Genomic DNA, 17,310 nt, shown 5'->3' on the forward strand with positions numbered 1-17,310 from the left:
CTGATACCTCTCGACTGCCGCTTGCTTTTTTAATCATAGACTTCACAGTGGAGCGCATAGCTTTCAAATGGGCAAAGAAGACGCAATTCTGAGAAGGCATTAGATGGATGTAGTGAACCAATTGAGTAAGACCGCAGACAAATAGGAGCTCGGAAATAAAAGTGCAAAAATTGCTAGATGTTTGATCACATGACGATAATACGTGATTCAAATTTATTGAAGCTAACCACTCCACTGCTTGTGTAGAAAAACAGTTGTAATAGATGAATATCTGTAAGAAACTACTATAAAATCAAATCGAATAAAGGACATCCCATACATTATCTTTTAGATTCTATTGGGGTGTTAGAATGTTTCCGTCTTAAGCCACCCCTTAGCCGAATTGCTGCAGTGAATTGTAGAGTTGTCAAGCTGGGCGATTTGAAACCGACCAAAATGTGGTTTCAAATTACCTTGGAGAATACGCGGATGATCCCCAGTATCCATTGACCGCTAATATAGCCCTCCTGCATCCACTGATGCCTATTCAAATCATTAGGGCACAGATGTCTACGTGCCTCCCTGATGTAAGACTTCATCAAAGGTTGTTTGACTTTCAGACATTCTTTTTAATTATTAATAGCACTGGTGGAGCAACTAAAGGTTTTTCGATTTTACAAGCAATTTCAAAGCTTTACTTTTCGCCTTTCCCATTTTTGACAAATCGAAATGCCTGGCTGTCCTGGCAAAATAATATAACACTTAGATAAACATAAAAAAACTACTATAACAGCTCATATGAAGGTAAATAATTATACTTAAAATAGCTGCTGTATCAGTAAAAATACGACTTCCTTCAAATTTCAAACGTCACGTTTTTATAAAGAAAAATGAGTAAATTTTTTCCGCAGCACCAATTGCTTTCAAATTCACCAAATTTTACCCTTCTATGACAGGCTTAAAAAAAATTTGGCAACAAATTGGGTGAACCTAAAATTCCTGTGTCCAATAGTCATTAATTTTGAAAAGTTAATATCCTGAGAAAGGTGGATACCGGTATCGAAGACTGTGTTCACACACCAAATACTGATTGATGTTAGCTAAAAAGGTAAAAGTCTGTGCATACTGAACCCCGTAGCCTCTATTCGACGCGTAGCCATTGTGTCTCTAGCAAGCAAATTTGACAGCTGATAAAATACTGACCCATAAAGTATGTTAATTTATCTTTAAAAACAGCAAGAAAAACGGTGAATAACGCACGTAATATGAAACTTAAGATTTCCAATGTTGATCTTTTAACTTATCATCGTTCTGTAGAATATTTTCTTGTTATTGGATCATAAACAACGCTCCAAGTGTAAATTGTTTCTTGGCCTTCACAGATCAAAACTCTTCGCTTCTACTAAAAGAGAAATCTCATTATAAAATCGTTTTCCCGCAACTACCATTGCTTTTTCATCCAGAACACTTAGAAATTCATCATAAAATTCTGTCAAAATACGTTCTTGGTCTGGTTACTCGTTCAACTGAACATAAATTATTCCAAGTTAAGTAATTTTTGGGGTTCTTCCCAGACTGGCGCCGTGTTCTCCAAGTAGGCGTATGGTAGCCATAATTCAAACTTTTTAACGTTTTAACATAACCGTTAGTAAGATAGCTCCATCCAACTGTTAATTAGAATCATTTAAAACACATAATCGCATAAAATTTGCACTTCAATGAACTCTTTTCAGATTTTGGCTACCCCAAGTGTAAAATAATGCTTAACTATGCAACAGTACCTAAATATGGTTGTATTTTCTAATTAACAGCATTCCTTCAAAATTCCATACTGTTATGAAGACTTTACCACAGAAAAGGTAAAAGCATCTAAACAAAAATTCATCTGGGGACCGTAAAATTCAATTAAATGTTTATCGAAAAAACGAACGGCTACCAAACTGGGCAGCATAGAAAACACCAACGGAATTTTGCCTATGAGGTACGTACTTGGATAACGATTGGGGAAAATTAGTTTTAAATTATGCAACCGGCACAACAGTATTTACATAAATACTGAAATAATGCAGAAAAATCTGGTTTGGTGATTTGAATAATTGATTGAACCTCCATATGAGATGTGAGCAAATATACGTGAAAACTCTATTGGGGGAGTGAATATTTTGCATCTCATTTGGATATTCTGGCTTTGACGAAAGGTTTTACACCAATAATTCCCGTGTGAAATCTGATACGGTAATCAATAAAATAGATAACCTGCGTGTGAAATTGATTAGGGACAGAAGGAGAGAGTAGCACCCTAATTGCTTTGTGGTAGAGAAATTTCATTTCGATGCTCGATCTGTTGCCCCTTGGGAAGTAAAAATTTGTGAAAATATAATATGTTAATAAAAGTTTGATATGTTAAGTTTGGTACTTTCGCTTAGAGCTTGGGATATAATTGATTGCATGCGTGAAACTTTGTCATTTTTTTGGGTCAAATAGTGAAAATTAAACTGAATATATAATGCCCTATTATTCAAAGGCTGATTATCAGTTAAATCCCAAACTATGTGGAGCAACATAGCTTGACAATCACATCAGCTAAAAGTAATATCATACGAGCCTAGAAAGAAAGCTCTCCGGGAAAGTAGAATAACAATGGATTAATTGGGAAAGAACAAACTTTAAGAAAACTCTTCAACAAAGCAAAGTCTAGTGATCAAACAGAAAAGTTCTGATCAAAGAGGAAATTATGGAGGAACGTGCATGGAGAGCGACCTCCGGGCTACAAAAGATCAACATATACGATTTGACCCTAAGTAGCTAGTCCTATATTTAAAGCAGTATGACTACTAGAAAAATCAACAGAGTATCCTTTGCGCAACCTATTTATACTGGTTGGGACAATTATCTACGACAAAGAGATAGTCGTATGAACTTTCTGGCGCATAGATTGATACTTTTAATAACACTACAAACATATCCATTGAGAATGCCGCACAGAATAAAAATGAAAGTAATCACCATGCTAACAAATGGAGAATATGGTAGGCAATGGCTGCTTCTAGAGGATGCCCTTAAGATGGGTCTTAGCCACTTTGCTATAATCAATGGTCATAGATATACTTTTAGAAAAACTAACTTCATGCGACATTGAAGTACAAGAATATTCAAATGATATGTCATCATTAGAGGAATATATTAGATTAAGAGGTTTCGTAGAGTAACTCAGGGCCCTTGGACAGTGATCGATAGTTAACTAAGGTAAGGCTCAGAACTTTCTTCAGAAAACTCAAAAACTAATTTGACTGGAAATTACAGAGATCATAAAAACATGTCCAACAACTGCTATAGAATCAGTCTGGTCACCATCAGAGGGCTCAATAACCTAAATGACTCCATTATAAAACGGATAGGGGATACTCTTTCCAATGTGACGTAGCAACATATAATTTAAACACTACCCCAAGGAAACGCAACCACTAGGCAGCCTTTGCATGCTGAATTCTGAGGATTCATAGTATGACACACACTTATTTTTTAAAAACTCCATCATTCTGAGGATTCATAGTATGACACACACTTATTTTTTAAAAACTCCATCATTCATATGTGACCCATGGTTATTTTGACACTGCTGTAATCTGGAACGGACATTTTCAATGACGGCTTTGCAGGTGTTTTGTGAAATGTTCTGTATTTCCTCGTGAATACGTTCCTTTAATTTCTCAAGAGACACTGAGTTGCTGTTAAAAACTTTACTTTTAAGGTATCCCTACAGAAAAAAATCCATTCGGGTTAAATTGGGGCTACGAGGTGGCCAGTTAATATCACCTCTTTTGGATGTCAGTTTTTGCCCAAAAATTGCGCGAACTGCACTCATTGAGTCATTGCAGATGTCACATGTTGCCCCATCTTGCTGAAACCACCATTGTTGATTAAAACCATCGAAATTCTGTAACGCTGCAGCGAAAAAGTTCGGTAGCATGACAATATACCGCTCTGTATTCACTGTAACAGCATGTCCGCTTTGATCTTTATAAAAATATGGACCAATAATGCCTCTGGCTGACAAGGCACCCATATAGTAACCTTGGGTGAATGTAGGGGGAGTTGATGCTTCAACTTAGGACTAATGTCACTCCAATATCTGCAACTTTGTCTGTTTACGGATCCAGTTAGGCGAAAGTGTGCTTTGTCTGGTGAACTTCTCTAACATTTCGTTAGCAAACTGGAGCCTATGAGTATGATCTTAATTTTTTACTTTCTATACCATTTGAAGTTTGTACGGATATAAATGTAAATCTTTCAAGATGTCTTGGGCACATTTAGGACTCTAGACCGCATTTAAACAGCGAGGCCAGGTTGTTCACGAACAAATGTTCCTACACGCTCTATGCTTTCAGGATCCCTAGGTCGGCCACATCGTGATTGATTCATTGTTGAACCTGTCTCCTCGAACTTCTGCATCCATTTTCTAATCAGTTGAATCGACGGAGCTTCAAATATTCTAATGAGCGCCAAATGTTGCGTTGTAGTCAAAGAATAGTACTCGCGCACGCAGAGCGCACGTTGTGCTCCGCTGAATGACGCCATGGCACTGAATTACCATCCGCTGCTCTTGCGTGTCGCAACCCCTCCGCCCCACCCCGGTGTCGCCGTTCGATGCAGCTACCGAATCAAAAGTAAACGACTTTTGGTCCACCCTGTGTTAGTGTGATGTAACGGGCTAGGATCACAGGCATTTTAGATTCAAATCTGAAAAAGTCCTTTTCCACTATTATTCTTCATACGAAAGTACACACCACAGGTCTACAACCTAGCAAATTCATGTAGAAGTTTTTATCCAGATTAATTCTAATTAACTCATTCCTGTGAGTTGGGGCTTATCACCCATATCGTCTTTGCTTCTTGTAAAAGGTGATGACAACAACAGTTCGTATAAGAACTGACCTCTCATCGAAGACCTTCGGCTTTCGAAAACGGACTACGATTTGTTTTTGGAATGTGCGCTCCTCAACAACGATGGGAAGTAAGATGGCGGAACTCTGGAGATTAATCCTCTCTCTTTTGCGGCATCGTGCTTTTACTTTTTGGAAAGTCAATGAAGGCTACCGCAAGGAGCGCTCTCTTACCCTGGGAACCGCTAGATTCCGGTCTAGGTTAAGGGGCATTACAATTGTACAGTACTATACATCAACGGAGAATTCGAATATAGTCGAGAAGGATGCTTTCTACGAGCAATTACAAGTACTTCAGGTAGTGAATGCCAAGATGGGCCCTCACAACACCTTGCTCGAACATTTGATGGGAAAATACGGTCTTGGCGATCGTAAAGATAATGGTGGTAAGTTTATAGATTTTTGCAGCTTCCACCGATGAGGCAATGCTGACATCGGTCTGGAAAGGGATCACTATCTGACAGTTGCTTACCTTCGCTTGCGTGTTGCGCCCACCACTTATCGCAGAATTGGAGAAACGCGGCTCCTAAGTTCAACTTCGACCGCATGTATGGGTGTGGAAGTCGGAGAGCTATCTTGCTGATTGGACGGCAGATATCCTGAATAACCTGAGAATATCGATGAATTGGGTCGCCATGAAAAGTGTTCTCTTTTCGGATGTTATGCAGATCGTCGGCCAATTCCTTAAGGGGAGTCATAAGATCCGGCTGCCTGCGGAATCGTGCAGGCGGACCGATGAACGGAAGCAATTAAATCGCCGCGAGTGATAGAAAATTCAACGCGATGTGCGCCGGATAAAAGTGAATTCGTTTTTGTGCTGGTCCCTGCAGAATCACTCATCGGTGCATCTACACTTTCTGCAGATTTGCTACTTCCACCCGTGCAGAAATTCTGGAAATCCGGAAGACGTGGGGTGGGGTTCAATGGACCATGACGTTTTTCCTCAAACACCTTCACTGCGATGATAGCAACTGTTTGCTCTCTCATCGACTCATAGACCTTGGCCAAATGGCTCTTGGAAAACAGTCAAATAGAGTTGGATTGAAGTTAAACACCAACAAATCCAAGGTTCTTAGTCTGACGGGTCACCGAACTTTCCCTATAATGGGTAGAGCGTCGAAGGCGCCGATCAGATTTCAAAGAATGAAGAGCAGCGCCGTGATCGTTTCATCGTTTTCTGAAAATCAAACTACGCGACTTTCCCCCTCATTTTTTCTCAAAACACTGACTGGCTGATTAAAGTTAATAGCCCGACATAAGATTGACAGCGCGATGGTTGAGACGGTAGGCAATCTCGCTGCCCTGCATTCGAATCCCAGTCGTCATTGATGTTTTCCTCGCTGCTGGGAGCTTATTATGGCAATGAAGCAGAGTCCCACTGAAAATGGAGGAAAAAAACAATAACAACAAAGACAATACACCTCCCAGGAGCGGGCATGAGATACACAAGATTGAGTTGCAACTGGGGATCGCTATACAATTGCAAATCAGAAAATTGCAATGAAGTCTCTCTGAATTTGTACGATTAATTCATTGTTCACACACTATAAAAATAACTCCCCCTCATTGTGAACATGACAGAGTCATCCCTTTGTGTAGCCCTGACACCGAGTACTGCCCACTTTTAAAACATTGGTCGAATGACCCCAAATAAGCCTTTAGTGGCAGCGAGCCCAAACAAAATATAATTCAATATTAGCTGATCTTTACCTCAAGACCAGCATTAACTTAACGCATACTAGAGTTTTTTATTGAATAATCAGGAACACTAAAAGCCTGCTTACTGGTGCCGAACCTGATGAAGGCAATTAAGTATTCCCATTTTGCTTTTTGTAGATTATCTGTTCCTCGTGAGTGCTTCTAAAATCTAAAAAAAAAATGCAAAGGAAATTCCTAAACTCTACAGATTTTAAAGAGAGTCAAATAGAGAGTGAAACCAAGTCCTAAAATCGAATCAACAACAATTTCCAGGCGTCCAAAGCATTTATGGTAAGGTAAGTGCAAAGCTTACAGGAACGCAGCTGGTAATGAATGCGAAAATAGGCCCTGTCACACCTCACCAGGGAACGATTACCCTCACTCACAACATAACTAGGTTTATATATATCAGTCTGACATCAATTATACTAAAATACTGGTCGAGATTGGTTTGGTTTCACATTCGCTATAGAGCGGGTTCATTAAATATAATGCAAATGGGGAATATCCTCATATAAGCAAGGCAGGAAGTAAATTGAATAGACGTTAGGGTACAAGACAATGGTCCGGCAATATGGAGCCTGAGCGATTGGGGCTGATGGTCGGCCCACCTTTCTCAGTCTACCTGGAGTTACATAGAAATACAGAAATATTCTCAAAACTTACGATACATTTACTTTATTTCTTAATATCGGTTAGTCGTACATGATAAACTGATTGTTATTTTTAAATAACTTACATAGTACTCGACAGCAGCTTAATTTCTTTCTTTCTTTGTTTCAGATTTTGCTTCTAATTTTTCATTAAGGATTGCAACAAAAGGTAATATAACATTTTTCAATGTTTCATTGCTTTCAGATAGGTTCACAAAAAACTTAGATCTTTTATTAAAAGGCTTTCAGTGAGAGTTTCTTTTATGAGGAGAGGGGAGGAATAGATATTTTTCAGAGAAGCGGCCACACTTAATATCTATTTTACAATTTGATCGCTTCAGAACTTCAGATCATAGGACCTTTTCTCTCATCGTCCCAAAGGACCTAAATTTCGTGTAAAAACAACATTGAAAGATGGTTGTTGAGTATTTAGTTTCTGAATGACTCCATCTCCATGAAATGCATAATTACTGGTGATGAGACCTGAGCCTACGAGTTTGATGTGGAGGTAAGTCAAAAATCATCCCAATGGCGCTTCAAAAACGAGCCGGAAAAACAGAACGCGATGCGCTAGAAGTGAGTGAAAGGCTGGCACACGTGAGTCGCTGTTATTTCGAAGAAAATGAAATAAATTTTCTTGAAAATTAATCCGCTTTTACTTCATCGTTCCTAAACCCGAAATAAGAGACGAATTGTAATTCTTCTCCTTCGTGTCATGAGCGGCCGCATGTTCAACGTGTAACTAAGGTACTGTCAAATGCTCAACATAAATTTATTCAGCATCTTTCTCAAGTTTTTCAATGCCGTATAGTTGCCAGAAAGTCAGGAGCATGAGTAACAATAATTTACAAAGGAAAATTACTAGATAATTTTCAATAGGAGTTTCAGTCAACTTAACGCAACTCTATAGGCAATCCTCTTATAGCATCTTCGCTTTGTTTTTAGGACTTTCCTTGATATCCAGTCCTTCCTTCCTTTTGTACAGTATCCATTTACACATCATAATAATACCATGTTGACCAAACAGTTGTTGAAATTACCACCGTGTAGCATTCCTACTTACCCAATTGAAGTAATGTATTTTTGTTGGTAGGTTGCACTTTTTCTACTGACATTACCTCCATATTTCGTTAAATTCCACAGTTGCGAAAGTAACGCCGTGCATCCACGATTCATGGGTACGATTTTTGTCAATTTTAAAAATGAAATTGAATTTCCAACAGCAAGTTGGTACTGACAAGACAAAGACATAGTTTCCATGGCTGATCCAAAATGTCTCCAACAATAAAATCATTAAACGAGTTATTACCGCGTTTATTAGTACGATACACAGTCCAGACATCAAGCGAAAAAAAAATTATCACTGTATATAGCCATGTGCGGTATCAATTGAAATGAAATCAATGCAGATATTAATTTTAACTCTGGCTACAAAGGGGAGGAGCGCGGGGGTTCGGAAAGGGCCAATTACTTCCAGGAGCCGTTCTTAGAGACTGCTCAACCAAAAAATTTAAGAAGAATTAGTGGTCCACAGACATGGTATCTAAGCTTAAAATTACCTCAAAAAAGTTAATAATAGTATACGATTATTAATATATTTTTCAGAAATTGACGGGAAAGCTCCCTCCCCCATTCCCCCCAGGTCAAAGTTGTCGCTTTTACACAAATTTACTGCAATCTCAGACTTCGAATGTCAGTACTATATCAAAGTCAATAATAATCTGGCATACTAGATTCGTAAATATTAAGAATTAGGTACAAATGGGACCAATTTTCACTCAAATATTCTTACATAAGATATACACAAAACCTTTTATACAAGAAACGTCCAGTTCCCGATAAGAACCGTAGTGTTCTTATTGTAGATATTTTTGTGATGCAAACATTTTCAAGTTTCAGCTAGGGTAATTATCGGAAGCCAAAGGTTTGCATATATGAAATTTGGTAGATTGGCATTAGAGGAGTTAACCATTGTTGCTTTTCAAGAACAGATTATTAAAGCAGTCTAATAGTCCAGATCATAATTTTCACAATTTTTCACGATCATCTTCTAGCACACTTTCAACAGTGGGACAGGACTCTGTTGACCCTAGTCACAGTTGAAGTTTATTGTCTCCTCCTTTGGTAAAAATAATTTATTAATTTGTCAATAACAATAGGCCCACATCTCTACAAATACGTTAGCGTCACATGCGAATGGACAGTCTTTCACCAATATTATGCATACAATCCTTGGCTTCATAATCCACGGGTCATAAAAGCCATTTTATCGGCCACACAACTGTGCTTTAAATGCAATTAAATCTTTGGATGTTGTTTGTTAACTTGACTCCAATCAAAGGCTGCTTACCTGGCGTGAACTTCTTTCTCCCCAACTATGGAATCATGAACCATACATTAATTCATTTCTCCACATAAGTCGAATATCCACAAATGGCACGCCGTGATGTCAACTGCACTTCGAATGCAAATTTTTACATTCTCTCCAATTATAGCTCTCGTTGCACTGACTGCATCACTGCGATCCAGTCCGAATGACACGTTTTACTAATTACCTATCCAGATAACGTCATCACCATTAAAATAGTAACAAAATGACAATGTAGCTGAGCTTGTGTAACATCATCTTCCCAAGATAATGGTCATTGCTCGTTCCGTCATCTCTGTAATGGGTAAGGCATGCTAATATCTCAAAATCGTAACAAATGACCGTAACAACAAAACAAATATAGATACAATCTCCAAAGTTATTCCATTTTTATAAGGAAACGTCTCATATGGCATAAACTTCATATATGCCCCGAGTTTTTGGACCATGAGTGAACCCCAAATTGTGATCATATTTTGCGTTGTATCTTCGCTTTGTTACTATCTTGTTGGAAAACTTGATGAGCTCCGTCAAGCATTACGAGAAAATCAGTCAAGCATCCCATCAAGTGACAATGTATTATGAAGGCCATTTGAGGTCCAATTGGTGATTACCGGCCGTAGTTGCTGCTTTGCTGTTTATTCTCAGATAAAAATGGAAAGGAGTCTCTTAAGGCTTTTGTAGAAGTGGCCAAAGCGTGACTGTTAGTGAAATCAACGATATTGATAGCACGTTTGATATTGCCAGCCATGAAGTAATATCACTTGAAGAGATTTCTTTTGCATGAGGCACTCGTCTAGACTCGAGTACTGTAAGCTGATATGAGTGTATCAAATGTCACGTTGATTGTCGGCATCATATATCGAGTGTCACAATAACTATGATTCTACAAGCAATTAAGGGGTGATGAAAACGAAAGTTGAATGGCAGATTGGATTCTCTTCGATTTGTCTTGAAGGTTGCGCAGACTACGATAAGTATGTTTTATGCAACATTCCAAGATTCAATAATTGTAGTGATCTTACCACTAATAACTTAAATATGTTTGGAACTCGAACTGTTGTTGATTTGTAGGTAATCCGGTTGTCTTGGATAGCAACCAAAGGAGGTCAAACCTTTGGCAAGGTTGTTTGGTCTACGAACGAAATACGAAGATTCAGTTCAATTAGTCTTTTATAGCCTTATAACAGACTGTAATCGTTCCATGCAGAAATATTCTAGCCCCGAGTTTCAAATAATGACTTTGCAAATTAACAGATAAAGTATCTGTGTTTCTAACATATCTCCGGTGAGTGAAATCTGTAAAATGCATCACATTATAAGTATACTTTTTAACCAATTGTTGTTAGACCTTAGAGGCTCGCCAAAAGTAACCTAAGCCAACAAATGAGGAACAAAGCCCGTCTGTCCGTAACGGTCTAATGAAGATATAAGTACGTTGATTGCTACACCCAATGCTTGAGTGTTCTCTTTAAGCTTATGTTACAATAATGGAAATGTGTACGGTAACATTTCCTAATGATTTATACAACAACTTTCTAATAAATCTAATGTCTAACGCATAAGCGTGCTTCCCTATAAATTCATCTTTCTTGTTGGAGCCTTTTTTGTAACTTTTGCAGACGGAATATATAAATTTCAAGCCTAGACGAGGAATAAATGCTGATACCTTTCATTTATTCGTCATGCATTTGGTTTGGCTCATAGATTCGGTGCTGGTTATTACTTTTGTGGCGATGCGAAGTATCATTAATAACAGTCGCGCTTTGCGTTGAGTTTGAAAAAAGGCATACCGTCCTAATGAAATTATTAATTAGTTTTGGTTATATCATTGAAAAGAATTGTTGAAAGAGATATTACTCGTGAGGAGCTTGTTAGTTGGACAAAAATGATTCAATTAGGAGCACGGTTTGGCCCAGGAAATCACCCATGACATGAACATCTTGCTCTATGGGCAGAATAACCCCCAAGCGTACATCTACTAGCATGGTAAATCTTGTTGCTGTCCAAGCCACGAAAGGTCGTTATAGAAGCTTCATGATTTCGGAGGCGTGGATTCAATTTGATGAACTCGAGGAGCTGAACAGTTCAAATAATCGCTGTGAGCAGGTACCAGGTTAATGCACTAGTAATCCGATATCACTGAAAATTTTCGAGAGCCCAGTGTCATATTATGAAAGGATCAAATAGCTTGTGGTCCATTCGCAAGTGTTTCTATCATTCTATCTCGAATCCTATAGAGCGCGGTTACGGTCTTGAATGAAGTGCGCTAACACATTTGAATGCCCGGATACAATCATGTATTTCTGCATGTTTTGAACCAGACCGTGTCCCAGGGAGCCGTGAGGGATTTAGCTAAAATACCTGTAGCTGATATTATTATGGGAACAACAACCACTTTCTCGAGCCAGTAGCTCATTGTTCACCTTCTTCACGTTCAGTTTTACTATTACGGGAGATAACAACATCAATATTATACGCAGAGCGATCCGTCTTATCAACTAAGAGCACGTCAGAATTGTTCTGTTGCGTATGCCATTTAATTATAACTTGGCGGGCCCAATACACGCTGTAAGCAGAACTATCGAGTACGGCTTGCGGGTCATACCGGTAAACCGGACATGTTCTCGGGATCAGCCCATGCTTGTATGCAAGGTTTTGATGAACCACCTTACATATAACATTATGTCTGTTCCTGTATTGCACCGGCGCTGTGTAACCAGAAATGAAATGGTCTAACGCCGAACCACAATCTTGTACACTGATCGATGTCCACCCACTTTTTATTATAAGCTTGTTATAAGCTCGGATAACGATCAAAATTCCGAATGCGTATGTCAGTGAAAAGGCAGCCAATATGTTCAGTGCGCTTATTTTATTTTCCCCGGGAGATGCGATTTCGACACCAACTTCAAACATCGCAGGAATTCGGACAGCAGAATATACTTCAGATCACCAACTCGACCATGGGTTCCTTTGAGAATGGCTTGTCTAATCCAATTTTCGTCCGAATAGCATGGCTAAATACGACTACTATTCGCAACAGAGTTCTAAGATGGTCATCAGTACCAGCATACGACTTGATGTTATCTGTGTACATCAAGTGTATTAGCTTCAGCTTAGCACGTCAATGAGAAACCACGCCCTCTACCATCATCCAGTAGCCATGAAAGGGAATTTAGTGCCATGCAAAACCAAAGGGGACTCAACGAATCCCCCTGGAAGATGCTCTTTGGATTTTCTCTTCGGTAGCATCCGCAAAATTCAAGCCGGGTATATTGACAAGGCAAGCGATAATTCGCCCAAATTCCACCCCCATATTGTTTCGTTTCCGTTACCGGAAACTGCCCTGTCTGGACCCTCTGTTAGGATTTGTTGCGTGGTATGAGATAGCTCCGCTGGTTCCTCATGAACGATGCATTCTGGACACGTTTGCAGTCGTTGCAGTCGCCATTCCGTCCTAACCGACTGCATACGACAGAAAGTTTCTGCTTTAGTGTGCCCAGAATTTCAACTACAGGTGTCTCACTGTATGTAGCATAATTCCCTCTGCACTTTATTCTTTATCGATCTGTTGGCATTGCCAGCTCCTTAGTGAGTCACACCGACGTTCCAGACGGTGGATCTCTTCGGCCACTCAAATCAATAACGCGAAAGCGAATCTTCTGATTGTGCAATCAGACAGGCGCAACTGCACCAAAATACACACGTGATTCTAGTTGCAGCATCAACGTATCAGTACATAGTCGAGATGCGATCTCATCATTTGTTTCAAATAGAATTCCCGCGGTTGCTGGAGATGCATAGGACCTGGGAATACGGTATTGACGTCGCCTCTACCCCCATCGACGCTTGGTCACCAGTTTCCGCGATGAGTTGAAGTGAGGAAAAGGCTGGTTACCGCAATATGCGGGCATAATACAGCACACGTTTGAAACGTCTCACCACAGATTCAAAGCTTCTACAAGACAAGACAATGATGTTGCTAGTCCTCAAGTCATTCTCAGAGACTTAGGTACTTAGCAAGGAAAATTAAGAACACTGAGTCATAATCAATGAGTTGCGGAAGGCGTAAATCTTTCATCATCCAGAGAAGGATTAGAGTCTTAAATGCAGCTATTGGAGATAGAATAAAACCACTGAATACTCTAGAGGAGGGATGATGCACTAATTATATTGACGCACTATTGTCCTCTATTTACAATATATAATATATGATCGGTTTCTCTTAATTGCTTCGCTCAGTCTCTTTAATTGTTGACAGCAGAGATGAGTGGATGATTTCCTCGTACACCACATACAGCGCATTCTTTTCATATTCGCCAATCCTGGCTTTTCGACTGCTTCTAGAGCTTCAGATCGCTTTTTCCATGACTCACAGTTGTTTGTTTTTGCACATTTTCAGCGGTTCATTGCATGCAGAAATTCGGTCCATTCCATTTTTTGGACTCAATTTATGCACTTCTTGAACAATCCAGCGAAATGCAAATGGTTTAAAGCATTTACATGACCAATATCTAGCTTCTGAAAAAAATCACGAGTGTTCGCATGTTGATTTTCATGAACTTTTTTCATTATTTCGTCGACTTTTTCCTGATTGGCCGTCCAGAGCGAGGTTCATATTTGTTATCGAAATTTCCCGAACGCATCTACTTGAACCATTATTGTGCTGTAAGTGTTGTTACAGCATTGTTGCTGTCGCTTTGAAAGTTCACTATTTCTCTACACCAAAATATGTACCGCACAGTATTGCGGGAAGGTATTACCTACTAAACTATCTCCTTGATCAAAAACTAATGACCTCCTCCCCTATAACACAATGGAAATTATAATGCATGCGTAAAGCGTCCCTCCATACTAGAATGCATAATTAAAGGCAAAGTAGAGGATCAGAAACCTCCTAGCTCTCAAGTAGAAGGAGGCACTTAACGGCACGGACAATGTACTGTAAAAACCTCTTCGAGGCAAGAAAGACTGCTGTTCTAAAGGAAGAATAATATCCTCACCTGTGTGTGGAGACTTTAGTCTCACTTTCTACTGACCGAATCTTTCACATTTGTCAAATTATTGTTTATGATATGGGGGATCCTAAGTTCACATCCACATGATGTTGGAACGGACCAAATGGAGACCTTACTCCTACGTTTTTAAAGGACCGTTTTTCCACCTGTTGCCACTTTCGGCCACGCTGCTCCCAGGGCAGAGGTGAGGCAGCGTCTGAAGAGTTGCCTCTGCCCTGGACGAAACCGTTAGCCCTTTTTTAGTTTTTGGATGCTTGAGTGCTATGCCCCAAACTAGGGATCCGTGGACCAAAAAAACGTGGAAGTAAGTTGCTCTCCATTTGGTCCGGTCCAACACCATGTGGATGTGGACTAAGGATCCCCCATATCCTAAACAATTATCTTGAATATATTCTACTCTACCATGAAAACGAAAGCTTTTTCATAGAAACCGCAATCTACTGGGAAAAATTTTGAGAGAATATTTAAACATTGTATGCTAGATGAGTGACTGAGGCAAGTAGATAATATGTCATATAGAAAACCTGAAGAATTGCTTGCATCAAGTAAGATTTCCTTACGAAAGATGTTGAATTAAAAAACTCAAATAAGGTTCTGGACGAATTCTAATTAGGATATTCTCCACTGCAGAGCGCTAAAAATATTCCAGAAGTTTTTGAAAGAAAACCATCGACTAAATGGGCAACAGCAAACTGGTTGTTCCCTTTCAGCTGTGTGGCGAAATCTTTCTAAAATTGGTACCTTTTACATATGCGTTATTCTGTAACTCTAGAATTAGTTCTGGCCCTATATCGATTCATACCTAATTAATATTACGTAACAGCATCCACCAACAACCTTATCAATGAGTCTTGGAAGCATACATATATATTTCTAAGATGCATTTATTCTTTGTCTCAAATATATTAATTAATAATATGCTGGAAATAGTGTAACTCCACTCTGAGCGCAAAGGACTGTCGCCTAGGATTTTAAATATCAGCGGCAAGCGGCAACTTCCATACTAGGGCTCATACGATAAGATTTTCGTAAATAAGGAATCAAAAAGGAACATCCTGATTCGGGCCATCAGTTCAACTCGCAGGTCGGATAACTACTGGGTGCGTGCGATTTTACATTGGCGACCAACCATGTGGGGTCCCGGGATTTTCGACCGACAATTGATTGAAAGGTTGACGCTCTACCCCAGCATCGCACCGTTAAAATAAGGTTTCCATCATCATTAATTGTTAAAAGAAGAAGCTGTGTGGATACCCTACACTCCATTAAGGAGTGAATAGAAAACACTAAAACTTTATTGTGACAATTTAAAATCGAAAGCATAAAGTCAAAGACGTGACTTTGGTTGTAAGTAGACCAAACGACTATCCTGAGTTGCCTTCTCTCAATGAAAACCAATATATATGCCGCTCACGACCGAAAGCATGCTAACAATAATGACATGATTCCGCCTCCACCTAAGTACAGCTCCCCAGAAGCGGTAGTCGACACATGCTTGTAAGCTACCGTATTAACTAGTACCGGAAAGTTGGCAAAGCCCTTCCCATTTTCATCCCTCACATGGCATTCTACCAAAATATCACGTGTTTTATTCCTGTATCCTTTGGCAACAAGGGGAGCCTTGGAAAGTCAAGGACCAACAAAATTGCCGTAAACATCATCGTTCAGATCGTAAAACAAATCTGACTATAAACGTATTTGAGAAGCTCGTGCGGTGAATGTTTGCTTACCTATGTGTATTGCCAGAATATTATTATAGGTTGTCGTCATTTGTTTGGTTTGGGTCCCAGAATATTAGTTTGTGGTCGTTTATTTGGTTTGAGTTCTTCAAGCTTCAACATACTGGTGTCGTCACTGGATTGCTTACATGGTTTCATAATATATAAGAACTGGGGAATCACAAATCGATAGGTTACTCTAGATCCAATACCTGCATGGATAGGATGCAGATTTTGCTTGCATATGCATATTTTATTCCCCGGGATTCCAATTAAGCCGAAAACGACGAAAAGATGGCGGCTTCTTTGGAAACGAATGTCAGCGCCTCTCTTGATGTGTACATCCAGAAAACAACTCGCAAATCTATTGCTGGTTGCAAAATAGTCAATCTGATTACTTGTACGGTGTCGGTCAGCTGAAACACAACTGACCTTGTGACATCTGTGCTCAAACAATGTACCGCCAATGATGGGGCGGTGGAAGCTCCAGAAATTCTGAAACTTCCCTCCAGTATCGTTTACGCTCGCCAAATGGGTTTTTCCCCATTAGATATCTAAGGAAGATATTGTCAGAGCCCACCTTGGCATTCGGATCACTCATCACAATGTCACCTCTAGGAAATCACTCCTGAATAATTACTCATAGAAAGCATCCTTTCCCACTATATCAGAAATCTCCGTTGGTGCATAACAGTGTTCTTTTCCGTGAACCTTGATCTTGCAAACAAAATTCTGTCAAAAACCTTCCCTCGGTCAAGAGTCTTGCGGTAGCCATTAGTAACAATCCGGATTAGTATCTGTTATCACTTGGCTGGAATTTTCGCGCGAGTTGGAAAAAGTGAGCATTCCCGATACCGTTGTCGAGAAGTGGCACACATTCCAGAAAAAAAATCATTAGCCCAAATTATCACTTTGATTTCAGTACCAACT

At 39.5% G+C, this 17,310-nt stretch overlaps 1 protein-coding gene across 1 annotated transcript in view; it reads left to right on the forward strand.

Annotated features, from left to right (window-relative positions):
- The window catches only part of LOC119654654 (uncharacterized oxidoreductase SSP0419), a 96,005-nt gene that overhangs the window by 59,615 nt on the left and 19,080 nt on the right, over window positions 1-17,310 (forward strand). The window contains exon 3 of the mRNA XM_038060142.1: window positions 7,404-7,442. The gene's annotated coding sequence lies outside the window, so the exon portion shown is untranslated. The remainder of the gene's footprint in view (window positions 1-7,403; window positions 7,443-17,310) is intronic.

This window comes from Hermetia illucens, chromosome 4, assembly GCF_905115235.1.
Source record: "Hermetia illucens chromosome 4, iHerIll2.2.curated.20191125, whole genome shotgun sequence".
In the NCBI taxonomy this organism is placed as follows: Eukaryota; Metazoa; Arthropoda; class Insecta; order Diptera; family Stratiomyidae; genus Hermetia; species Hermetia illucens.